The sequence below is a fragment of the Scophthalmus maximus genome, chromosome 15 (assembly GCF_022379125.1).
Source record: "Scophthalmus maximus strain ysfricsl-2021 chromosome 15, ASM2237912v1, whole genome shotgun sequence".
In the NCBI taxonomy this organism is placed as follows: domain Eukaryota; kingdom Metazoa; phylum Chordata; class Actinopteri; order Pleuronectiformes; family Scophthalmidae; genus Scophthalmus; species Scophthalmus maximus.
Genome location: NC_061529.1, coordinates 18,209,358 through 18,236,461, shown reverse-complemented (window position 1 = coordinate 18,236,461; position 27,104 = coordinate 18,209,358). Strand labels below are relative to the sequence as shown.

At 40.3% G+C, this 27,104-nt stretch overlaps 1 protein-coding gene across 1 annotated transcript in view; it reads left to right on the top strand.

Moving 5' to 3' along the window:
- LOC118286680 (leucine-rich repeat and fibronectin type-III domain-containing protein 2) overlaps positions 1 to 27,104 on the top strand; it is a 136,411-nt gene that overhangs the window by 52,172 nt on the left and 57,135 nt on the right. Inside the window, exon 3 of the mRNA XM_035611314.2 lies at positions 17,522 to 17,652. The gene's annotated coding sequence lies outside the window, so the exon portion shown is untranslated. The remainder of the gene's footprint in view (positions 1 to 17,521; positions 17,653 to 27,104) is intronic.

Below are 27,104 nucleotides of genomic sequence, written 5' to 3'. Positions count from 1 at the left end.
GTAGATGCAGCAAGGAGGAGTGCAATCAATATGAAATCCACTGACATTTCAGCACAATAGCTTCATGAGAGTTTGCGCATTACGCTACCTAATGTAATATGAGTAAAATTACTTATTTTGTACTTTTTTTTTATCTTAATTTCCCTCTCAGACTCGTAGTTCGCTTAATTGCACTGTATATAGAAATTATGTTCACATCAAATGAATTACAGACTCATACAAAGCAGTATTATCTGAAATAATCCTGGCCTTAATCATGTGCAATCAAAACCAAAAATAAGATATTATAAACAGCAGGTGACTTGGATTCCATGCTTTGACATAAGTGATACAGGGATTCACAGGAAACTGTTGTGACAGACATGACACTGACATTTTACAATATGATTAATTACGCTCTTGCAAGGGTGCATCCTCACTAGTAAACAGACACAATTAGATAAACAATTACAGTGAGGCTGCAAGGTTAGATACATGTGGAATGAATAATCCCAATGAAGGCAAGATGATTTGTAGAGCAATATTACATTCATTTAATTTAATATGAAATGTATTTGCATTTCAAGAGGAGAAATCTGAACATTAAATATACACAGGCTCAAAAACTTGTTTCATCTTGTTGACAAAAGGTTTTCGGAGAGAATTTTGGTTCTGCTTTTACCACTCCATAAATCATAAAATACTCTTAACAGCCATAAAAAATGCATTTTCTGTATTTTGTTTTAGGAATAAAATGTTCTATAAATCAGGCTATGAATGATACATGAACAGATCCCTCTGTTAAAACCTTCAAAATGTAGAAAGGAATAAAAGTGGAAAGTTAGATGTGTGTAAGTACAAAATGTTTGGATCGAAAGTCATTTTGACAAAAACGCCTTTCAAGATATGTATGAAAATTGAAATCTATTGTTCTATTTTGCACATTTTCTTTCAAATAGTCTAAAAGATGACGAAAAGGTGTTTTCCGTTGTCTTTAAGCTTCATTAAAAATGATGGTGATCTGTAAAGAGATGCTCATGAATGTGGAGAAAATCAACTGGAAATACATTTTTCCCAGTTCAAAAAAAGAAAAAAACCCACTTTGGTGCTTTTTTTAGAATGTGACTGAGCGACTGCTGACAAAGCTTTTCATGTTTTATGGATCAAAGGCATTATTGATCGACAGATCGCGTTTTCCTCCATCTAATTAACTGATGACATACATTGTGCCGCAGACAACAAAAGTCCCACATCATGCAAATGTGGAGCAACTTTTCATTTGCCTCATCAGACGAGCTCACTCGGTGTTGATGCTAAATATAGAGCCGGCCCCGTTTCTTCACTCATGTCTCTCTGGGGTGTTTGTGGTATTTTTGCACATCAGCATCTTGTTATTGCCCTCAGCAGCTGGTTTGCAGCGTTCTGCAAACAGAATGCAGCATGTTATCAACAAACACAACCGTGTCATCAAGGAGAGGCAAAAGGAATGAAGTCGTGTCTCCCTGACTGACAGCACTGTGGTTGTTTAATTGGATATTTTATGTGTTTTGAAGAAGCTAATGTGATGTGACAGACAGAGCAGACTTTCATTAGCAGGCCATTTCGTTACAGAAGCTGATACGGGATTTATCTCAATTAACTTTAGCATAATATTTTATGCAGTTCAGCCCATAAATGAACAAATAAAATATTTGACCAACTACTAAATGACCAACAGCAGTTTGTGTCCAACATCGCGTCACATTTTTAGTCGGACACTTTATTCTTTTGTTTAATGTTTGATACAGTGTTGGTTTTTGTTAAATATTCAATTGAATATTTTACTTTAATATTGATTGATTAATTAATTCTTGATTTTTTTTATATAACATCAGAGCAGTGGTTTGCAAAGGGTTGGGTCATAATACATGTACATCCATGGGGAAATACTGGATTTAATCAAAATCGTGCCTCCAACTATCGCTGAACTAGGATAAGAGCCTCACGGTTGTATGTCTCTGTCAACCATGTCAAGTTGTAGTTTACATCCGTGTCTGTCCAGACCTATAAAATATATGTTTTTTTTAATACTCATTTTGAAGGAATTTATGTGTTCTCATGGACAAAATTGATGCCTAACCCAAAACTTCTATGGATCTGTCCAATCACCACAGTCTCAAGTCGGGCACCAAATGTGAAATATGGTCACAATCTCCTCTTCTGTCCTTAAGTTATGTTGTCAAATAATGGCCAGATAAGTAGTTTTGCAGAATATAATGATGTCTCAGTCTCAGTGAAAATTATCTTTAACCTTTGGATATAAAATATCAGCCCATAATTTTATCACATTTGTGTGCAATTCTGTCCTTTGACCCACACATTCTAATAAGTTCATCCTCGAGTCAGTGTCAAAATTTGTGACAAGTTTGAGGAAATTCCATCCCTCAAGGTTATCGTGAGATATTAACCTCAAGAGAATGGGATGGATGAACAGACAAACCGAAAACATAATTCCTCTGATCATGTGTATGACCTTATCAATCTACAGCCCCATTTGGATGAAATAAACATTATAGGGCGAGGTGAGGGATGATTGCAAGGGAGAGTGGAAGATGAGGCAAAGTTACTGTAGTGAATTTGAGTCAACGATTGTGTTCCTGAATCATTGCAGCTCAAACACATGAAATACTTATTGATATCATATAGTGTGTTTGGTTATATGAGATTATGGATCAAATGACTGTGGCTTGAGTTGTAAAATCCTGTTTCAGAGTGATGCGAACAGCTGTGCTGACCGAGTCAAACCAGACATCCTGGAAACTCATCTTCCCTTTGAATTCATTTTTTCACAGTAATCTATACAGTGTGGACTGTTTTGGCTCTTGGAGTGTTGAAAATGTAAGCTTGGTGGTGGACTGAAAAAATTCCCATAACAATTCAATATGTCAGCCAGGAATACTGTCTGGTGTCTGTTGGTTAAAGAATGTGTTGTGTCCCACGCAGAGCTCAGCAAGGACACCATAATTACCACATACCATCAGAGGTACAGCCAATATAGCTAACAGGCTGAAACCTGCCCGTCTGCTTGGCTCCGGAGACAACAGCTGTGGAATGATTTATCCCGTCTTATGTCCATCCTCCCTCTGAGGACCAGTGTAGAATCTATTTATTTTTTATTTTTTTATTTGTGTTTGTTATTGTTTCGTATACACACCAAATACATATTTATAGTCTATATATTTGGTTGCTTATGAAATTGAAATTTATTTGTGTCGCATACCACTTTTACTTTTCAGCACTATGCCATTTGGTTGTATGCTTGGTGTGGTTACCCGTGCAGTAAGGTGTACCAAACATCACTGCAGTAAGATTTAAAAAATGTAATTTAAAAAAAATGTAATTAAATAAAAATGTAATTTAAAAAAAATGTATTTTCACGAGGTATAGAAAGGAGGAAGGGGGATGCAAAGCAAACTGATGGTGTTGTTCCATTTTGTTTCTCTTTTCACAATCTTGGTTAGTGCAATTATGTATAAAGGAGAAATATAGTGGTTTAGTCTTAGGATGGACACAGTGGTGGAGAGTTGGTTTATGTAATTGATGTATTGAAGATTTATATTCGTATGAAATAGGGGTAGGACTAGAAAAGCATAATGCTTCTTCCTACTCCTTTTTAAACATTTATTTTTAGATTTATATTGTTTATTTGTTTACAATTATTATTGGCCACCTTATTTTGTTGTAGTATTTTTTATTTTAAAATATATGTTATGATTATTACTATTTTAAATGTTATTATTAACATTATTTTATCATTTATATTCATGATTAAAGTTTATTTATTTATGTATTGAGTAGTCTAGTCTATTCTATTCTAATTTAGTTTTGAAAGATTCTCGGCGCTTGTTTAACAGCACATTCAAAAAAAAGGTAGATAGACAACATACAAAAAAAGGCATGAGTATGGAGGATGGGGAGAACTTTTTTGCCCTTTGAGTATCGTGTTGAATGTGGCCTTTTTCCCCCCCATGTTTTCAGATGTCAGCATCAAAATGAGACAACTTCCCTCATCACGTGCGATTAACCATGACAGGAAGCGGCGTCTGGTGGCTGCCTGTCACACTCAGGCACTTAGGGAGTGAGATCCTTCCACAGGCATTGGCAGCTTTATTCACAAGTTGGCACCGTGACTACAAACTGACTTGGTGTGAATCCATCCTTTACTCAACTTGCACTTAATCCATGAATGTGACAGGACTTAGCCATATTTATACCCTGTGCTTTTTTTTCTTCTTTTATGAATGACTAATGAATTGCATTTGAGTTTGCAACTAACATGTTAAAAAAAAGAAATGAACACAACATTAATTAGAATCTCTCCCGATGGCGAATGCATGATATTTCTGTGTGAAGGGCATCAAAACAAAAATTAAAAAGATTTGAACATATTTGATTTTAGGCTGTTGTCAGGGGGATGCTTGCAGGGTGTCAGCATCATGTCATCATACTTCAGAAAAGTTCTCTAAGTGTGAATTGTGAAAATGCATCCAGTGGTGATTTTCCAGAACAGGAGGAGTTAAACAGTGTGTGTACAATGAGTGGAGGTTATAAGAAAGATGGGTTACCATGTATTCATACTGTATAGACTGACCTTTCAAAATGCCATTCTTCATCATCAAAGACCGATCCTTCTGCAGCACCACCTACATGGGAACATTTCCTCTGCTGGAGGTAAAGACACCTGAGGAAAGAAAAAGAAAAGGCCGGAAAGCTGTTAAGTTAATGGAACACAAACTGTTGGTGGCATGAGAAGAAACTGACCCACAGTCCGATGCACCTTTTGTGAATGATTATCCATTTGCCTAAACAGGGATGATAGCACACCGCGCAGCCTTGCATGGCTGCGTGATGGGCGATAACATTTTTGTCATATTAAGCTTGTTTTCAAAGTCTGTTTTTGGATGTAATCCAGCTTACAATTTACATCCTGCATGCAGACCCGAGTACATTACAACCTGGCAGGAGACAAACAGGAGCTTCAGGCTCAGGCTCTTTATGTAAGCCCCTTCTCAACATCCTCTCACAACACATTTTACAATAACAAAGAATTTTGGGGAATTTTAAGTGTATCATTACCCTCGCATACATAATACATAGCCCGTGTGTACTTGTCATCAGCGTGAATATTTCATCTCCATCTCGTTTGTAGCACTAGAGGGCTTCACTTGCACAGTAAATGACTCGATGCGGCTTCATAATATATCTTGCATGCAAATGAGACTATAAATACACCGACTCATCTCTCAGATGCATCAGTCTCGCGGGGTGCTGAACAGTGTGCTGTGACACGCTATAGTTCCCTCGCTGTCCTAGCTCCTCGCCATGTTCAAACTTTGTTCTGCAACGCGCAGTCGGAGAATTCAGCCAAACTAAGGCGAGCGGCAGTAACCACAGAAGCTGAGATAAAGACGGTTTGACATTTTCACGCTGGTCAGCAAGTTTTCTTATAGGCAGCACAAAAAAGCCTTTTTAGGGAGATTTTCTTTTTTTCATAAATCATTGGTATAAAACCTGAATATTACATAACAAGTGCAGAGACTGCACTTTGAATGATATCTCAGGAGAAAATAGAAAAGGTTTTGCTGCGTATGTCAGTCTGCTATTATTGTACATTCTAATCAGTAGAATACATTGAATTTGTTGTGCTTAGATGGGATTTAAAAAGGCCACAAATAAAACCAAAACTGCATGAGTTCCACTACAGGCGGAGAGGACAGCACTAATACTCTGCCAAACTAGTTGTGCTAACTTAGCCGCTTGTTTACCCTCTCATCATGATTGGATCATTCGGTTATGTGGAATTACAGACTACATTGCCTCCGCTAATGTTTTAGTCACATCAGCCAAAATATGTTTTAATGTTGTGTTAGTTAGTTGTGGCGGACACTAACAGTGGCATCTCCTTTTAAATTAGCTGAATCAATTATTTTTGTGTTAATATTGCAAGATAATGAAAATGCTGATGGAATTCGCTAGTTGTCTGTTGACACTGCTGCAGGTGTAACCAGGTGATATTGTAGCTGTCAGACATTCTCAGAAATAACCCTAACCCTTTGACATTTTGGAGGCTGACGTGAACATTTTTTTTTCCTCGCTGTGCCTCATTATTAAGAAGGATGTGATGTGCATGTGGCATTTTAGCTGTCTACTTGTCCGTTTCCCTGTGGCAAAGGGCAGTAAACAATCTGCACGTTGGTCTTTCTGCAGTGTAGTTCTCACTGAAATTTTAAAATGAAATGATTTGAGCTCAACTTTAATCGAATATGTAGTTACTGCATGTTTTTGTTTTTTTTTGCTTTGTACTCTACAATGTACACAGAACAGTAATCTACAGAGCGTAGCATTTTCAGATTAATAGACATTCATCACCCATATTAGCTGCTCAGTCTAATTCCAAAAAACATGCTTTCAAATATCAAGTATACATGACTGTTCGGCATCACGGCACCCCACTGCAGCTGCTGTACAGCACCCCCCCCCCCCCCCCCCCCCCCCCACACACACACACACACACACACACACTCTGTGTTCTCCCGGGAGTGAGTGCAGTGGGACCGGTTGCACCGTGATAATGATTAAATGGTCGGTGGCTTGAGTCGGGGCAAGATTAATTCCTTTCAAACAGATTTAGCTCAAACACAGATGAATTATATAGCAAAAGGCAGAGGCACACTCGAGCAAACCACGCGACATGCCAGCCACGATGCGGAGCTAAAGACGGAGCCAACAACAGGTCAGGTTCACCTCCCCTGCACAGGGCCCCCTCGATGTTGTGGAAAACACGGTAGGGTTGATGCAGAGGCGGGTTAGAGAAGCCACAGAAGCACGTTTAACAGCTTGCCAAGCTGTCAACCCTGTCGTTTAGAACATAGATTATGCATATAGCAATGTTACTCTGAAAGGAAGCAGTGAGAGAAGTGATGCAAATGATTTAAAAAATGTATTGGCACTGCACCATCTTCCCTTGGAAAATAGCAGTGGGTGAGCCATGCCATTGTGTTAACTTGTGTGCAAAATGTATTATCAAAGTGGAGAGCGGAAGAAGAGGAAACAGAGCAGTTCTCTGACTTTTCGAGAGTTTGCTCTCTTCCTTTGCAAACTCATTCTGTTCTCGTCACAGCCCAACTGTGCGTCTCTCATGTTTGCGCCACTGGGCTCGACCAGATGTCCGTCTCAAACCAACCAGGCTGCAGTTTTAAAAGTAATGCTGTTGCTCACGGTGACGTGCTGCGCTGCGAGAGCGGCTCACTTTGATGTCGTGTGAAGTCGTCTTCAACATCAGGCTCAATAGTTTAAGGTGACTCTAAGCAGTGTTGCCTTTTTGAAAGCATCACTCATTAGCATTCAAAGGGGACCAGCGGTCCACCCGTCCAGCGCCTGGATCAAAACACTGCCAACAGCAGGGCAGAGCGACGTGCGTTGCATTCTCTCCAGACCTCCAGTCTTTGAGACACCTTATTTGCAGCTCAGGTTTCATGTGCATATCCCCCGGGATAGATACAGTCAAGGTATAGTACTGAGCAACATGTCATGTCTTTATGACAGGAGAGTTATGACTCACTGTGTGAACTTTTTCCTCTGTTAAAGTTGAAGAGGCTCTCCAATGATATTGCAAGTCAAGGTCAATTCAGTAGGACCCAGTGTGGGAAAGCAGTTGTCCTCTGTGCTTCTGGAGGAGCTTTGTCAAGTCTGGGAAAGTCAGGTTTCATCACCCGGTTGTTTTGGCTTGCAGGCAGACTTTAAACAGGAAGTCTGCATCACAGATGTGGGTGTTGGCCAGGCAGCGAGGGTCAAATCAAAGACACTACTGAATTTTATTGTGTGAAGTATGGAATCCAGTCCTTTCTTTGGAGCTTGGCCCACATTGGGGTCTAAATGTCAGCTTTGCTCTGCCTCTGCTGCATGTTTTATCCACATTAGTGGTGTGCCAAATAGCAAACATTAGCAGGCTAACATATTGAAATAACATTGTGAACATGTAATTATATCTAATGAACAGCCGCATTCAATTCATTAGCATTAACATTTGGCTGAAAACATTGCTGTGGTTCAGGCAGAATGGCTGCAAATGTACCACCACTGGCTGTTTTATTAAATTAAAATCTAATACAATCAAGTACTCTTGTTTTTTTTAAGAACTAAATGTCTAGTTTGTATCAGGGTCCCACCTTGAATCGCATAAGTAACACAACAGATTGAGCAAATTCAGACCATTGATCTGGTGCAGCTACAAAGTTAGCACCAGGACTAACCACGAAGGACTAATGCATGAACGCTTACACGTTGGAATACCAAGGGGCGTAGATGTTGGCTTTTTTGTTCTGTCGATTCTGTTGACACTGTGTGAATGCAGAATTAAGTGCAGCCTCAGAGCTGCTAATTTAGCATGGATTTAGACGTTATATATATATATATATATATTTAGTCGGTGAGAAACAAAATAGTGAAGAGAGAAAAAAAGGACAGAGTTTACATCTTAAAATTAGGCAACACTGTCATTTGGATGCAGTCAGCAGTGCTGGGTCTTATATAATCCTCCTTTTTTCCAGCTATTCTAAATAATAGTGAGCATTGAAAATATCCATGAAAACAGTCTTTTAATTAGCCAAGCCAAGCTTGATTGGTTCACTTTGGACGGACTTTCGGTTATGACCTGGATATGGATAAAATGATAAATCCATCATTGAGTGCCCAGGAAACACAGACATACTGTGCATTTGATTACTCAGAGCCTGCTATTTTATGGTGTGTGTGTGTGCGCGCGCAACCTGTTGTGCACATACATTTATGTGACCAGAGATCCAGAGGTCCCTACGATATCAGCAGTGACACATGTTGGGAAGATGTAAAGTCTTCCTCAAAACAGACTTTTTTTTCCCACTGAAATATAAGGATCACCGATGTGTGGATCTGAGATCATCTAATCGACCACTGTTTACGTGCTCATAAAAAAAATACACACCGCACTCAGTAGCTAATATGCATGAAAACGAAATAAAATCTCATTTCAGGGGAACAGCAGTCTCCTTGGTGAAGGCCATGTGGCTTTGGGTCTTGATCAGATGTGTTTTTGTGGCTCAGATCAGATTACAAGATCTAGATTTGATCGTGTGTGTGTGTGTGTGTTTCTTATCTCATACGGCAGCCAAATTAATGTGCTGTTGTTTGTGTACACATCTGTGTTTGGTTAACAGAATGTATTATAATGGCATGTAGAAGTGTTATTCACAGCGTTTCTTTGACTACTGTTGTTCCCATTCTGCTGTATTCTTGTGAGCGGATGCTTAACACAAATGCCAGGAGGGATGCTGGCTTAGCAAATTAGCTCATCACTTACATCGGACACATAGAGCTTGAACGATTTCTTGGCATCGACCATCAAACTTGACTGATCGCTCAAAGATTAGATGAATGATACATTCTCGATTGATTACATTGGTGCAACATCATGCAAATAATGTGACTGTCCAATCTTAATTAATTTGCTTTCGGGCAACGGGAGCTCAGTTCTTATTTGAGTTATCCGACAGCCACAGCCATTACATGCTCCCAAACACTTGTTAGTAAATTCAATAGCTGCTCTCACATTTGTTTGTGATGTGTGTGTGTACTGTATACTGTGTTCACATCAAATCATTTTAACCGGAATTGTAAGTAGCGCAAGAACCATCCATGAATGCCCTCAACTTGTTATATCCAGTATATCTAACTTGGTACCAAAATGTACGGAAGAGCCAGACATTCCATTAAAGGTTTTAAGATTCAATACTGTATGTGCTTTGAAAAAGCAAAAATTTTAACCAACTGCTGTAAAACAACCACTACACAACGTTAATAAAATTCAAATTGCACTCCTTAGCAAACTAAAAAACGCTAATGGCTACCAAATAGGTCATATGGAGTATTTTGACGACACGTAGCTAAATTTTGTGTCGTCCTGTTTTATGTTGATGCTGTCTATTGACTCAGACAGCTGGAATCTATCAGTATTAAGTGATAAGCAATAGAACCAGCAGACTTACAATTGCCATCCAGACATTTCTGATTATGCAAACACTTACTTCAGTCAGGAACACTCTCGTCATAGATTTAACCATTTATTGCAACAAATGGAAATACAGTTATGCTTGGCGTCGATGGCTACGCTCTCAATAATGCTGCCTGTATTTAGCCAAGCAGCATGCTAGGCCAAGACAGGGAGTGCAATGCAGAAATCTCCCCATGGGTGTACAAGAGTGGGCCTGTGTAACACATTGAAAACCATTCTTAATCTTTGAGACATGTTAGGACTGAAGTAGAAAGGTGGAGGAGGTAAGCTTTGCCAGCAGCTGCGGAGTGATAGCATAGGTGTGCAGAGATCAGTGCAGACAGTCATATCTAAATGAACCGGCTTGAGTGAGGATGGACTGTGATTGGTTTGTGACTCATGGCAATTTTTCAAACAGCGGGATATCCGATGGCGTATGACTACCGTGTCCTGCATGAACTAACGCGAAGCTTCATTTCAGTCAGGAGCACTCTCGTAATAGATTTAACCATTTATTGCAACGAATGGAAAGACAGTTATGCTTGGCGCTGATGGCTCCGCTCTCAATAATGCTCCCTGTATTTAGCCAAGCAGCATGCTAGGCCAAGACAGGCAGCGCAATGCAGAAATCCCCCAAAACAACGGAACCCAGCACCGAGCTGAATAATGCCCATGCTAGGCATCAGCCAGACTATGGGAAAATACTATGTGTAGCAGCACGCTTGCTGCAGACCTCAGCTATCCCAAATGCTTTTGGAAGGGATGCAAGCATGGAACCCGTGAGAGGTTATGCTACGTTATGTGGATTATCTATGTGTAGCAGCATGCATGCTGCAGACCTCAGCAATCCCAAATGCTTTTGGGAGGGATGCAAGCATGCCGCCCGTGAGAGGTCATACTACAGTTATGTGACATATCTATGTGTAGCAGCAGGCTTAGTTTCATATTAAATGAAACTGAATACCTGCTACGAATGCTTTGATGGAAGAAAGTTGCATTTTTCGGGATTAAAAACAGTGAACAATGGAAGCACAAATCGTAGGGATGTTAACAGGCATGCCAGGAACAGAGAAAACAGCACAGAATGAAGTGAAATAGGACAACGCGGAGTCATACATTTTAATTGTACTCTTAGCCAGTCCAAGTGTCATGTAATGAGATGCAGAGTTCATGTAAGACTGAAGTGTACCTTCTAGTCTAGGACAGTTTGTGCGAAGGCTGGGCAACTCAGGCCCTGGGGCGCAGCTTGGGGACAGAGAATTCTGATTTCCTGGAATTTAAATCGGGACAGGGACTCTCAGCTTTTATTATCCTCTGCGGGGTGTGTGAAATTGCCCATGACACATGACCATGTTAGTCGTCTAACAAATCTATTTCGTTATCACAGAAAACTACGATTTGTTTCGTAGACCATAGGTTGCCCCAGAGAATGCATGCTACAACAATAGGATACAACTCAAAAAGTTCGGTAGAATGTAGACCAGAAGGAAGGGTGAGCAGTTCATTTGGCCAAACATCAGCAAACCATTGATTGTTGTAAATCCCCCGAAAACCAATGGAAGGAGCTGCATCGGTAAAAAATTTGAGGGTGACTGACGTTTCGACATTTTCGTTGTATAAAAAAGGAATACCACTCCAATTATGGCACAGCAGAGACCAAAATCTTAGGTCAGATCTACATGTTTCATCTAAGGAAACGGTATTGTGTAATTTGCTGGTGTTTTTGAGATGTCCAACAATCTAGATGATCTGCCTTGGGGAATGATCCTCATAGCAAAGTTAAGGTGGCCTAATAGAGACAACAATTCACGTTTAGTGATAGATGCTGCATCCAACACGCTTTTCGTGATTTCTCTAATGCGTTCTAGTTTTTCTAGAGGCAGTGAAGCTTGCATGAGGTCGCTGTCCAGTGTGATGCCTAGAAATTTGATTGTTTTCAATGGGCCTTGGATTTTCTCTGCAGAGAGAGGGACACCCAGTTGCTTAAAAACATCTTTTAGAGCTTTAATGCATTGATCTGGTTTTGACTGGGGATAATCTACCACTAGGAAATCATAGAAGGTGAAGGACAAATGGCAATTTGCAATTATTTAACAGAATCCAACAAAGCACTTTTGAAAGGGTATTGAAAATACAGTGGCTATTACGACAGCCGAATGTTAGTCTGACCCTTCTCGACCTCTTTAGCCAAGAATTTGTCCACTATTTCTGGTTCTTTTAAAGAAGATTGGAGGTTATTACAGACATGGGATACTTTGGGAAGGAAACATAAGCCAGCGAAAAACCCTTGAACCAAACCAGTATAAATAATTAACAAAACAACGATTCGGATGCTTCTTCAGGGCGTTGCCGAGCTCTGAGGCTTTAACAGGTGTAGATGGTTTATTCATTTCTATTTCATGAGACGAGTGCGGCGGGGACACACAGACCTGGGGTGGCTGGCTCCGCAAAAACTGCAAGCATGTATGAATTTACAGTTAGAGAATCTACATACATTCTCGTTGAAATTTATGCAAAGAGTAGTCTTGAACATAGGAATCAACTTTCCACTGCTTTGTTCCTCTGATTTTTTTGAGAAGTGGGGAGACTGTCCTTGCTTCAGAGTCACAGTTTTTGGGCAGAGGCTGACTGTGTGGGAAAAAGACCAGCACACGACACAGGAGAGGGCCTGATGCCCTGTGAAGTTTCTACTGATAAGGGCCAGATCAACAATAGACCAATCCAATCTTTGGTTGAATTTCAGGATGTATAATGCTGCTTTTGCAGAGAAAGATTTGTGTTACTCATAGACCAGAGAGCCCCCGTAAGACATTACCAGGTCGGATATAATGGCTAAATATGTGTCTAATTCGAATCTACGTTCTGGATAGACTTCACAAATAATGTCTCTGAAGACGCCAAAAGCAACATTAAAATCAGCCACAGTCAGAGTTTTTGATAGTCTGGGATCGCTCTTTCCTTGAGGACGACTGAGACCTCTCCACAATCGACGATGCGTCTGTCAGGCATTTCAGGTGAGCACAGCAGATTTTCTACCAAGTTAACGTCATTACTTGCAAGGATTTGATTCCTCAGCTGAGGAGAAACTGCAGCGGCAGGTGGGAAGTGGGAGTTGGAGCTGCAGGGACTGCAGTTTCCAGCGTCCTGTGCATCGTGACGTCACCCGGAAGCGCTCCGAATGCGGTGGCCGCGGTCGTCGAGGTAGATGTCCTTAGAGTTGATGTCAGTCCTGGCTGTCGGAGCGAGTTTCCAAAACCTGGAGGCAGACTTCCATCACGCTAAGGGAGGACTGAATGTTGATCAGAGCGGTGAGGACAGGGTCTTCATCCTGATAGTCGGCGTATGTTTGGAGCCTTGGTCTTTTACAAGCGGTGTTAGCACTAACAGAGGTGGTGTTGTTAGCGTTAGCAGCAGCGGGGCGACAGCGATTCTTCTTTGAAGAACTTTTCCTGGACGATAAAGCGAGGGGAGGAACAGCAGCTGGATCCTGGTCCGGGTTGGCAACAAAAAACTGAAAAAGTTCTTCGTGACTGACCCCCAAGGGAGCGGAGATGTTTCGGCTGTAGAGAGAATCGATTATCTTAGTCACTGTCCAGTTTTTTATCGATGGAGGACGCTACGGCGTATATGACAGCTCTCTTCAGCCCTTTCCTCTGTCTCTCCTTCGTCGTTTTGTATTTCAACGATTTCAATCGTCATCAAAATTGGATCTGTCATCCGGCTCAAGATGGAACATAGCAAATACAGATATGGTGAGTAAAATTACCCAGCAGCATATAACTTTCATACCGTAATTTCCAAGCTTTGCCAGCAGCAGCGGTGTGTGATAGCATAAGCGTGCAGAGATCAGTGCGGAGGGAGTCGCATTTAAATTGAGTGAGGATGGGCTGTGATTGGTTCGTGACTCATGGCAATTGTTCAATCAGCGGGCTATCCGCCAATTGCGGCCCGGGCATATGACAACCGTGTCCTGCATTCATAAGGAAAATAAGGAAATCTTTCTCATTGCTTCACCTACTGCCCAGCTTTATTCCTGTGTCTGTGTGTCCTCTCTGTATTTACAGCAGAAGGTACAGCACTTATTTGACTAACAGGTACTTTGGTGTCATTGTATATAGGAGTTAACTGGCTAGATGTGGTAGCAGTATGAAATAAAGTAGACAATCAGTTTAATCTGGTGAGTTAAATATTTTCCAAATCATACTTTCATTTTAAATTTATCTTATAATAACTTTTCTTTCAATATGGATCACTGGATCTCCACAGCATTGTAACATTCTGGGGGAATAATGAAAAGAGCCATAGATTGCAGTCTGAGTTTGCAAATTATAACTCTCGGTGGACATTCATTGAATTACATTTTTGTCTCCTTCAGGGCCTCTTACCTCCATGCGAAACGTCAGGTTGTACATCTGCATTAAAAACTACTGAGCTGGAAAATGAATCAGGAACACTGTGTCCACACATACTTAGAAAAACCCTTTTCCATTATGGTTACATCAACCATAATCTAGAGTGACAGCCGCTGATGACCTACGCGACATGTGTGCCAACAGCAATGTCTCAATCATATGGCATGAAATTGCAGCCCTCTGAATCCTGGTAGAACTTTTACAGCGTCGTGCCTGTTTGCACTGGAACAATGTTAAGCCCATCACGCGGCAGTGTGGGCACCCGGGTTGCTGTGGGTGGTTATAGGGAGGGATGGAGAACACCGCTCGCAGGCTCTGGCATCCCATTAAGCATATTGTGTTGTCAGAATCGAGGCAGAGGTGTACTTGGCAACAGCCAACCGCTACAACCAAGGAAGTCAGGAAATCTCTGTGGCTTAGTGACACCCCGCATTGCAGAAAGAGCTTGTGAATGGGATTTGGGGAGGCTGTTCTGCAGCTTTTCAGCTGTGACAGAGGCAGAAATCACATGGCATGACAGCATAAAACAACGTCTTTTTAAACCCGTTCAAATTCCAATCTATATACTCCAATTCCAAGTAATGTACGGAGGTAGCCGTGCATTGTAATGGGTCAGTTTAACATTTGCAAAAAAAATAAACTAAGAAACAAAAATAATTTAATAAAAAATGTTGTAAAAACGTCTTTTACTTCCCACAGTACGATGTTGTGGTCAGTGATGGCCTTTCTACCAGGTGACGCAAGTTTTGTCATGGCCACGTGCAAAAACACATGTAGTCATACAATGTATTATGAACAGAACAGAATTGTGTGGGCATCATACTACTGGGAGGAGGGGAAATGTTTTCTCTGTTATATTTCTTTTTCATGAGGAGGTTGAACAGACCTTTCTAGACAGCCGAGTACACACGAGTGTATGACTCCAGATTGGACGAACCGGTTTGAAAATGCAACTTCCGCTGCCGTGTGACTTTTGCTGATGTTGCAATGACTCGCCTAATGTGAAAAATCTGTCATTTCTGATTATCTGAGAGGAAAATAATTTAAATAAAGGGAAAATGAACAGTGGTGTTAGACTTAATACATGGGGGAGAAAAACCAAGCAACAGTTCAGGCTCTTTACCAGGTTAATGCTTTGTGATCATGTAGGTATGGGTTTGCATTCATTTGCTCGGGTTTTGAAATACCTGCGATTTCTTTCTCCAGCCCCGAATCATGAGATTTTTCGTTTTTGCTGTACAGTGAAAAACCAAACAGCAGTATGTCTTCTTAGTAAAAAAGGCCCCAGTCTGTCTGGATGAACCATGACTCCACTGTGAACCTGTTGTAATTAGTCTGGGCAAAGAGGGGACCCCCGCTGAATTGGATTGCAGGTAACATATGATGAAGCAGGTTGGAAACTGAATTGCTTTATTATAATAAACAGCAGCCGTAGAAGAGGTGCTGTGGTAAAAGTTCAATCTTTTTACTTTTCTTTTTTTTCATTTACACATTGCCAGATACAGTACAGTCCTACTGGGATTTGTGTATGTTTATTCATCTGTAATGTTAATTTATTTATTTTTGCAGTCAGTCCGTCGGATTACTCAAAAACTACTTGCCCATTAACTGATTTCCATGAAATTTAGTAGTGGGGTGGGGCATAATCTAAAGAAGAACCCATCAAAAGTTGAAGTGGATGTAGATTAACAGGCAGATCCATTCAGGATAGGGCATTAGCCTTGGCGGACGTTGTGATATTTGATCAACTCCCACACTGTCCAGCTGTCGAGGGGGCATATACGCACCAGGTGACATTTTGTTCCTGAATAGAAATCAGTGGAGACCAACATCCATCCAGCTGAGACCGGCACTGAACGGTGTGGTTTTTGATTCAGTCTAAACCCGACGGAAATTGCATTCACCTTCATGGGTGTGATTTCTGAAGAAATGTGAATACCTGGATTAAAACTATAGTATCTGCATGGCTGAGGACCACGAGGAAATAGTAAGAATAGGCTCCCTTTTTCATATTGTGGTTGAACAGACTTGCAAGTTGCATGTCTCTGGAGGTATGGGCAAGTGCAAATGATGGTCATTTTCAGGGACACAATTATCCAGTGTCACAATGACACCATTTTATTGTTGTATCTTGTCCATTGCCATAAGACTGTGTCTCCTTCTCTTTCACCCTGCAGGATTTTTGATCTTTATGTGTCCTAACTTGACCATCTGATCAGGCAAAGTCAGACGTCTGGCAACTGCAGACCTGCAGAGGCTACATTTCTCTGAAAAGAGAGCACTAATTGCATTGAGACTTCAAAATTGCTTCCGTTTATTCACTTTGGCTGACAGTCTGGCGATAGAACACACCATTTTTCCTTTTCTAATTACAAAATAAACATAAAACCTTGTTGTGTCTACCTTTCTCCCTCTCGGGGTGCTTTTATTTTCTCCCTTTAGGATGAGGAGCAGCAGTGGGTTCTGGGTGGACATATGCTCTGACATGGTTGCAGAATTTTAATGAGATGTATTACTGCTGTATTGTCAGACACCAACTATTCCCTACTTCCATTAAAGTAACATGAAAACAGATTTTTTTTTTCACTTGCAGAACTCCTTGAAACCTATTCTGAAAACAGCATGGATTTGAATCCGCAGATGCCTGGCCCTGGTGTCCTTACCTTCATAGTTCCCTGCGAGCAGACTTTAATTCTACATACTGAAATCAAAGACTCGCAGGGATGTAATTACCAAACGGAAAGCCAAGACACTCTCTCTGTTCCTCCCTGCATGGTGAAAATGTAGTAGGATGTTTTAAAAATGTAGTATGATGTTTTAGTTCCACTGTTGTCATGGCCGACCATGTGCTTGTGGTACCAGATACAGCTCATGTCAGACCAAATTTACAAAGGGCAGCTTTTTTAAAAAGTCACCTCGTTCTGCATGTATTACCTTGGTATTTCAATGGCAGTTTATTTTGCAGAAAACATCGACATTCAAAATGTTTAATGGTAGAAACACCATTTTTGTTCATAATACTCCTTTCACTAACTGCTCCTGCTCTGACCCACCTCTCCTTCAGGCGACCTGATAAACCCAACAGAGACAAATGTGACAACTACTGAGAACAGCTGTTGAATCAATCAGACCACGTCTTCTCGCCTCGCGGCAGAATGTGTTTGGATACCTGACCTGACCAAACGACTGATTACTGTGAGTACCAAGGCACTACACATTTGTCTGGATGAGGAAGATGGCAAAAACACAATGACAGCCACCCATGTACATGCTCGTAAAAAGATCCCAATATCAAATGCAGCATATTGTTTTATGAGTCATGTTCCCTCTCTATTTAAATGCAATTAAAGTGTCTGTAATGGATGGTTTTATAATGACAGTGTATCACTGACAATGTGACACTGAAAACATTTGCATAGAGTGATCTACTGCTTAACAGAGCTGTACAATAAGAGTCAGGGTTTTGTTCATCCTGCAACTTTATTTTTTCATTCATACTTCATTCATTCAGACCTCTCTGTATAAGGCATTGCAGTTCGAACAGCACCACAAACTACATCCTTCACTAAACTATATCAGTTACTGCATGTTTAAGCAGCTTGGTCAAGTCAGCTTTGTGCAGTAATCTGATTTCTTAAACATGTATATGACAACCCTTGTTTCTGTTATCAGGAGACAGATGCAATTTAAAAAGTACATGTATGTGTATACATGTACCTGAGTGACCCCAGAAATGGAAAATAAAGCTGGGACATGGAGAATGTCCTGGGAAATTTAAATAAAAATATGCATGCAATGATTTTTTTTTCATATAGTGATTTTTTCCGCAAGAATACAGTTTGTTTTAATAGTTGACCCTTTAACTTAAAACTTTATAGTAAAATTCAGATTCATTGGAGCTGTAAAAAAGTCCAAACATGTTAGAGCTTGCCTCTCACTGCATTGTCTCCGACTTAGAAGCTTAATAGGAATACAGAAGGGATGTGGTGCATCTTAATACTGAAACCACGTCCACTAGAGCCAGATATATGTTAGGGTCCGCACCACAGTCATAGATATCAGTCCCCTAAATATGCCAGATTTTTTTCATTAGAGATCCCTGCAACATTCTCTGGAAAAAAGATGAAAATGTCAAAAAGTAAATAAATAAAAACACCCTATCTTGCAATATTAAATAAAGTGAAACAAAAAATACTGGCTGCACCCCTTTGTCGGGAAACGTGCCAAGATTGGGTTCTCTTTGTGCCCATGCCCCATCGTTCTACCACGTTTTCTGGAAATCCATTCAGTGGTTTTTGCCTAATCCAGCGGACAAACATTCAAAGAAATTACACATAAAAACATAACCTTCTTGGTGGAAGTAATAAGACAGCCATAGTTCCAAAAATGTATTCAGGGGTAGGTAGGAGAAAAACTGATAACCAAAAAACCTGCTACTTACATACAAGGACTTTTATGAAACAAGCTTGCCACCCTGATATTCACCTGCATTATTTACCAATTTCATACACAACCTGATTCCTTACTTGTGCGCATATGAACATGCTGGCCAACTACCAGTGTCATTAGCTTTTTATGCTGCTTGTTTATACTTTAATCTTATACATGGCAAATTATGTATTTTGTTACCACAGGGTAGTGATATATGGAATATAAACATATAAAAACACAGCCTGTGTATGGCTGGTTGTGAGCTCAGGACTGGGTTGCTGTGAAGTCAAGTCAGACCAAAATGAGCACAAATAAGTGTTCTCAGTTAGAAGCTCTGACATTTAGCAGGAAAACAAACATGACTCACCCAGAAAGAGATCATTGGTCATACTTCAGATAACCCTACAGTCACCGCATGGGAGTCTATGGTTAACTAAGGATGAATATAACAAGAATGTCCTCATACTCCCTAATAAGAGAAAAACAAAAACTTTTTATCCTCCCCAAGACAAACATGTCAAATTCTCTTTTCTCAGAAACTTGACGTTCTTCACCAGTCTTCATAAAACCATCCTGTCACATATCGTCTGTCAGCATTTGTGCAGCTTGAACCACAATGATCGGATGATACACTCAGCAAAACCTTGGGCGTTCTGATTTACAAAGTTGGATTAGGTTGGAGTCTTAAGCTATATCCCCAAACTCTTCCCTGCCTCTCTCATTCTATCAGTCTCTCCGTGAGAAAATTGGCATCATTTACTGCCGTCACTGCTGAGCTCATTGTCCCCCATTATCCCAGGGACAAAGCTGCCGTGACATTGAGTTAATCCATGCTTGTTTCAATTTTGCTTTCGGGGGAAGAAAACAGATAAGGAGTTTCAGGTAAGTGATGGCAAGAAGGTGCCATACCGGAGGCAAAGTGGACTACAATGATTGGGATGGGATAGAGAACGATAGAATGCAATCTGCTGTGGTTGATTTTATCAAAAGTGTCATGGACCGCTTTGGGAGTGCATGTGCGGACTTTTCTCTCTGGGATTGATTGAACGCTTTTCTTAAACCGAAAAATGCTTCCCAAAGAGTGTCAAGACGCACATTCTGTGCAAAAGACAACTCCAGCTGGACTAAGATGAGCTTTTGATAAAATCTAGAGCAGGGAAACTGCAGGGACTTTCTCCCTCATCGACATCTTCATTGTCATTGCCACCATGAGACTGAACACTGCTGCCACAATTCAGAATCTGCTCGTCTTGTCTTGCTTTTCCACTGAAAAGTGAAATGTCATTTGTAAAGTTCATAGTCTTTTTCCAGGAGTCTAATTATAGAAAGTCCAAGTCACACACACACCCACCCACGGTGCATTGTTAACCCAGACTGATATTTCTTAATTACAACAACATAATAAAGACAAAAGAACAGAATAAGCTGTAAGATAGAAAAACAGAAAGTTGATCTACATACAATATATCTGTCTGCCAAGGAAAGCCAAATCTATTCAGTTTTATTCTTGGTTTTGGAGGAATATATCCATAATGATAGATCTATCTACTGTATACCCTAATTTAATATTATATAGATATAAAAATCTTAATGAAAGATTTCATATAATGTTCGCTAGAAGCTTTGTTAAGTTTAACAAAATGAGTCAAGTGACATCACAAAGATGTTTTTTTGAAGTGTTTTTGTAGCTTAATCCATACTTGGGGCTAAAAGTGGAGGAATACTGGCCTCTGAGGAAATGGTATAGACAGGTTTGATCCGTCTTTCGGAAGGGTCACAACTTTCCAAAGTGGATGTGTTTTTATTTCATTTGGTACAACTAAAATGACAGGCAAAGAAATTGAGACGACAGTGCTTGCACTCAGTGCCCAATTTATTTAGTTGTACTACAGGTCTAATGCAATCAAATATAGCTGTTGGGACTGCATTATATGCAGGTGTTCCTAATATATTCTACTTGGTATTTATGATGCTTTTTGGGGGTATTAAAAATTATACCACAAGAGAAAAAGAAAGATTACCCCTCATACATATAGGCCATTTATTGTCTCCATATCTCTGTGGGGGCATGGCAGATTAACCTGTTCAGAGGCACACACAAAAAATCAGATAAGGAGTTCAGTTAAAATTGACCTGGGTGTGTAGATCCTTGTTTGCTATCTCTCAGTCCTCCAGCTGCTCGGCGCACTTCTTGGAGCTAAACACTGATAGAATCACTTTAAGTGGCGTCATTGTCACTGTCAGTGGTCTTCTGTTCAAAGTTTTATCTCAAAGGTGTGTGACCTCCTGAGCGGTCTGAAATTAAATACTTCTCGAAACAGAGAAGAGTTCCAAAGTTCCACCAGTCTGGTTCGTTCTTTCCATTTTTAATGGTAATGCGAAATAAGAGAGGTACTCATAAAGCTGTAGTGATGATTTGTTTTTAAAATCAATATTCTTAATTTTGATAGATCATAAAAAGTCACTTGATGTTCACTTTAGTCTGCAACAACAACAAACCCTAACCTTCCTAAAAAGGAAGCAGATTGTGAACTTGGTTGCTTAATTACTAATAATGAGAAACAGCATTGGAGAAAAGTAAGACGAGGAATTTCTTTTCTGGGACCATCGACAAGGCAGAACTGTGACTGAGAGTAGGTGTATACAATGTTTGTGTGTATGAAAAGAACTAGGAAGCAAATATGGGCGACTGTGTCATCGTTTCCAAACGTCTCTGTTCATGCCCGTCTATACTACATTCCCCCCCGGAATTTTTATACTAAAACGGGGCCTGCAGCATTTCCAAACTAAAGTAGTGTAGATGGGTATGAAGGTAAATATGTTGCGAAATGCAAGCGCTGGATTTTTGAACTTGTAGAATACAATGTGAGAACTTGTAGAAATCGGTCACTCATTCACAAACATATTATTGGCAATTCAATTTACATGTCGCATATCATATCTACCACGGCGAATATTGTTTCATTCACAGCCACATAGGAAAAAATAATTTTAAGAAAATATAATTCTTGTAAGATCGCATGGAGCTGGATTCGATCTCTCCACAGCAAAAAGTCCTAAAACTGAAAGTCTCAGCTTATCACCGTGAGCCACGCCCTAACAATGTGTCAGTGTCGGTCACATATTGATACATTATGTCATCATCGAGGTAATGTTTTGATCATGTAAATATCACTATACGCATCACTTAATATTTTTTTTGTCACATCAAATTCAGAACACAGGTGTGAATATTTTCTATGAGAGAAAGTTTCAACAGACAGGTTCAAATTTTTTCGACAAGTTCACAAATCCAGTCTACAAGTGCTTGCATTTTTGCAACATATTTACCTTCATACATGGCAGGCATAAATGCTGCTACATTTAGTTTTAAAGATAAAACATTGGTGTGGATGTTGCCTATGATTTGGACAAGAAATAGCATACTTCAGGTTAGCTGGTAGCACACCAGTAGCATTAAATCACCATGTAACCAGTGCAATACAGACACTGGAAAAAAGATCCAAAAGCAGATATTGAGGCAGATATTAACTGCTCTGTGCTTGAATTAAATAAGAAAAAAGGGAAAAGTCTTACTTTGGGTCGAGGCAGACAAACCAGGGAGAGCAGTCCAACAAACACAAAGGGAGTAAGAGGGAATCCAGAGTCCACGTACAACGCAAACAAATGGCAGCACTCATTTCAAAATAAAACAGTAAAGTTGACAAAAAAAGGTTCACACCGCGAAGCAGTTCATGACTCACCTGGTTTCCACCACTGACTGCACTGATAGAATTGCTTGCATGACCTTCGCTGCCCCACTGTCTGGTGTGACCCTGCCATTTGTAGGATATATTAGCAGGAACACACCCCTTCATGTCAGGAGCTTGGCCAGCGTCATTCAGAGATGGAGATCTGAAAGATCAGTGTAACCCCTGCATGTCGGAGAATTCCCCACACGAGAGTAATGGAGCTACCGCAATCAAAGCAATAAAGAAAAAAGCTAATAAACAAGACAAATATGCCGACATTATTGGTCTATAATAAAGAAATTAATCTCCCAAAAAATATCTGTAACCATCTGTGCTATCTACAATGATGAGAACAGTGAAGTAGTAAAATGGCTCATGATAGTATATTATTGGCAAATTAACGCAATTAACTAGATAGAGATTCATGAAGCGCTGTAAGGTCACATCCTGTTTGTGCTGAAAAACTAATCTTGAGCAAGACATATCACATTTCCCCGGAAGCTGGGAATTGCCTCCTTCTCCGTCCCATCTCAGCGGGATATCAGAAAGATGATAGCAAGTTAATATCAGCGTGCAATCTATTGATTGCACTTGTCAGCTTTTACAATCTGGCCTCATCTATTGGTCTGCAGCCCCTCCGTCTCATTTAGGAGTTTCCTGGGAGCCGAGGTGAGCCCGTCCTCTAGCTGACAAGCTGCTGCTCCCTCATCCATCCAGCCCTCGTCGTTTCCAGGCTCACCAGCCGTCTTACAGCTGCGCACAAGAGGCCGATCACGGTTCACTAATCCTCCTCATTAAGCCAGGCCCCCAAGGCTCTCGTTACTGTACAGTTATTCCCACATGTCTTGTATTAGACTCATGGCTTTCATCTTTGGCTGCATGTGCAGATGTCATGAATGTGCCATGTGCAATATAATGTCTTTGTCAGGATTTTGATGTCTCTGTCAGCTGCAGGACCAGATAACAAGGAAAGTCAACTGCTCTCCCTCCGTCTTGCAGGGAAGACTGGATGGATTGCCCTCACGCTGCTTGTGAGCGACTTTCCTCCGTTAGCGTTACCTTTTCTTTCTTTTTTTACAGTAAATTCCTCTACAATGGGGGATAATTGTTTTTCTATTGGACTCAGGTTAATATCTCTTTGTTAGCTTTAAGGATCAATACGAATAGCAGAGATGGTTTAGTTATCATCTGTGCATGTGGGGTTTGATACTCCAGGTTAAGTCCCAGGGCAGCATTCATCACTACATTTATTGCTGTTACTCTTCATGATTTGTCTTATTATTGCAGTGTTCCTACACCGAACCTCGCCCTGAGATCAGAAAAACAAATATGCTTTTTATAGCCTGAAAAAGTGAGTATAACTCCATCCGCTCTTCAGCTTGTGTAAAGGTTGTGACGGAGCGGCAAATGCTCAGGGGATCTATATTAACCTCGCTTTGAAGTTATCCGTCCAGACCGCAAGCTCTTTGGATTTCCTTATTAAACTCCTTTCTGATTCATCTTCAAAACAAGTGAGACCAATGGGTAGCTGCATCGTCGGGGGCAAATCTGCATTGGAAAATCCCAGAGATGCAGCACGCCCATCCACTCGTATAACTTGCTCTGAGAAACTGTGCTAAAGCTCCACTGACAGGCAGCGCAAAGTGGGTTTGGAGGATACAAATCATCTGCTGTGAGACTGAATCACAAAGTTGAGCAGCTCTAGCTTTCTATCAGAAATATGCCCAGAGTGATGGGGCGCTCTATTTATAAATCACTTGTAGTAAGGAGTTCTTTTTTAATTCAAGAGGTGGGGGTGTTACTGAATAACCAGGGGTGGCCTGAGTGATAGCAGCTACAGTAAACATCACTCAGTCTTTTAAATGTACCATCTCAGTCTGTCAAGTTATTATTGTGAGTTAACATGTTTTCATTCAGACAATGACAAACTGGAGTCTGCCTCTCAACCTGTTAATTATTATACAATATGCCTCAAGCAAGTGCTTATGTAGAATGTATTTATTTGATTCCATTGTCATTTGAAAGAAAGGTGAGGATGAATAGTAATTTTTGTTTTGTTTTATTTGATTAGCATGTATCATGCTGCACAGATATAGTCACCCCATTTACTCCAAATAGTTTTAACATTGTTGTCCATACCTGCTGCAGTCATACCCAGGGGGCAGGGCCGTGGGTGGGTGCTATTGTTGCACATACACTAAAACTGTATGTTGTGACTTGTATTACAGATGTACAGTAAGTAAAGTGTAGAGTTGATAGTAATGGCCCCAAGTCAACTCAGAAATCTGTTTTGATGTGAAACACTTTGTGAAAATCACTCCTTATTTAGATTTGGCCACACCATGTGAGTAGATTTCATCATGTTGATTTTGATGTGACCGCTCCCAGGCTGTAATTGGACAGTTGATGATGTTTTTAACTGTGCCAGGAACATTGTGCAGCGGCAAAGGCAGAAATAATATTTTGGTTGGTCATGTGCTTTTCAGATTATACAAAGAAGTCATAAAATGGCACAAATTGGACAGAAAATCACAAATGTCCCATATCCCTTGTGCTTTCATTACAGCCATTGTTGCCTCAGTGCCATGGTCAGCTCACAAATAATCCCACAGGCAGAGCACTGAGTGTCTGCCTGTGGGAACCTTAGCAACCAATTACATTCCGGAGGTTTACAGCCCATTTTAATGGTTCAGTTTAAAGCAGGAGGCAAATTAAACGCATGGCACAAGTAAATTAATCAAATTTGTATTTTAGTTCTTTTCGTACATATTCTTTCGTAACAAAATGTATTTTGATAAGACTTGGCAGCGGCGAGCGCACCCAGGCCCATCACTTGCGATGCATGTGACATTGGCTGGAGGACACTGAAATTTCAATACACATCCTCTTGTTTTCTGTGTTGTCATTTTATTTGGATGTGACATGGAAAAAGTCAAGCCAAAAGAACATGCAACTTGTCCATTTATTAAAAACAGATTCAAAATGAAATATATATTAACAACAAAGTATTTGTATTTCATTGAATTGTGACACAGTAAATGTAAACATGAACACAATACATCTTGCAATGTACATAGCATTTCACCGAAGGCATTTTAAATCCCTTCTGTCTGAGAACCTGACTTAAAAAGCCAATGTGCCCGTAATACCTGTGTTTCCGTGATGATGTCAATATATCTTGTCAGGTATGTGGGACACAAATCAATAAATGAAAAATTACACTGGGGCCCGTCATTACCAGCTGACATCAGAGCCATCATGTCTGCAGTGCAAAATGTAGCATTACCAGCCTCTGACATGTTTAACCACGCCTTCTCTCCTACTGTCCACAATCTTCAATGTGACAAGAATAAGAATAACATTTACAGACAAATACACACTTGTGCCATGAATTGTTCGCAAGGTTTCCATTATCACTGCCCTATTAACTTGAGCTATTGTTCATATTTATATTTATTTCATATCTCATATTGTTATTATGCCCTGTGAGTGTTTTCACAGTGAAGACAACATATCAATAAATACCTTATATTTTGGGTTACTACTGAAGCTCCATCACTCTAAAATCTCAGGTCATTATTTGAATGATGTTTGTGAGGGGATTTGTTTTATGACTGGATGATTAAAAATATAACTCTATCCTATGCACCACAGACACGCCATATCCATGCTTAGGTGCGTGAAGTGACATGCTAACCAATTCAGATTTACTATGTGGGTTTCAGTGTCACAGCCGTTGAAATATATTTCAACAGTAATATTCAGCAGTACTGGGCTGATATAAGGCTCACCTGGATGAAAAGCACTGCGAGGCAATGTTATTTATATATAACATATTTTATAAGTAAACCCCATGTGCTTCACATGAAACACTTGTGCACTCACCCAGTGACAGTCAGGAATTTATATTCAGTCATGTGCATACAAGTAGGACTTTGGAGTTGATAACAATAAATGACAGATGTGCTCGCTCCCTCTCTCAATGAAACGCTCAATTCACAAATCACATGATTTAATTTTTGTGCTGCATATTTTTAAGCATGATTTATTTCCCTGCATGTACCCACTGCAAAACACATTTGGAATGAAGTGAGCAAAGGTCAGCAAAATGTCACAGCCCGGCTCTGTGGACTATGACGAGAGAGGGAGAAAACCAGAGCTGGCAACTAAATCAAATTCATGCATTAACAGTAATAGAATATGACCAATGTAAGAGAATAATTAAGACAACAAAAGGAAAACTACAGCTGCCATCTGGTTCTCAGGGAGCTTGGGAAACTCCCCCTCAGAGGACGAGACCGCAGACGGATGAGGTTTTATAAAGCAGAGCACGCCGAGCCCAGGTGAGGCTCAACGCGCTGGTGACCCTGCATCCAAAAAAAAAACACACAAAAAAGACAAGACAAAGAAAAAGAAAGTGGGGATGGAGATAAAAAAAAAAGCCTTTACCAAAATAATAAAAAACAATATTCACAATATTAATGA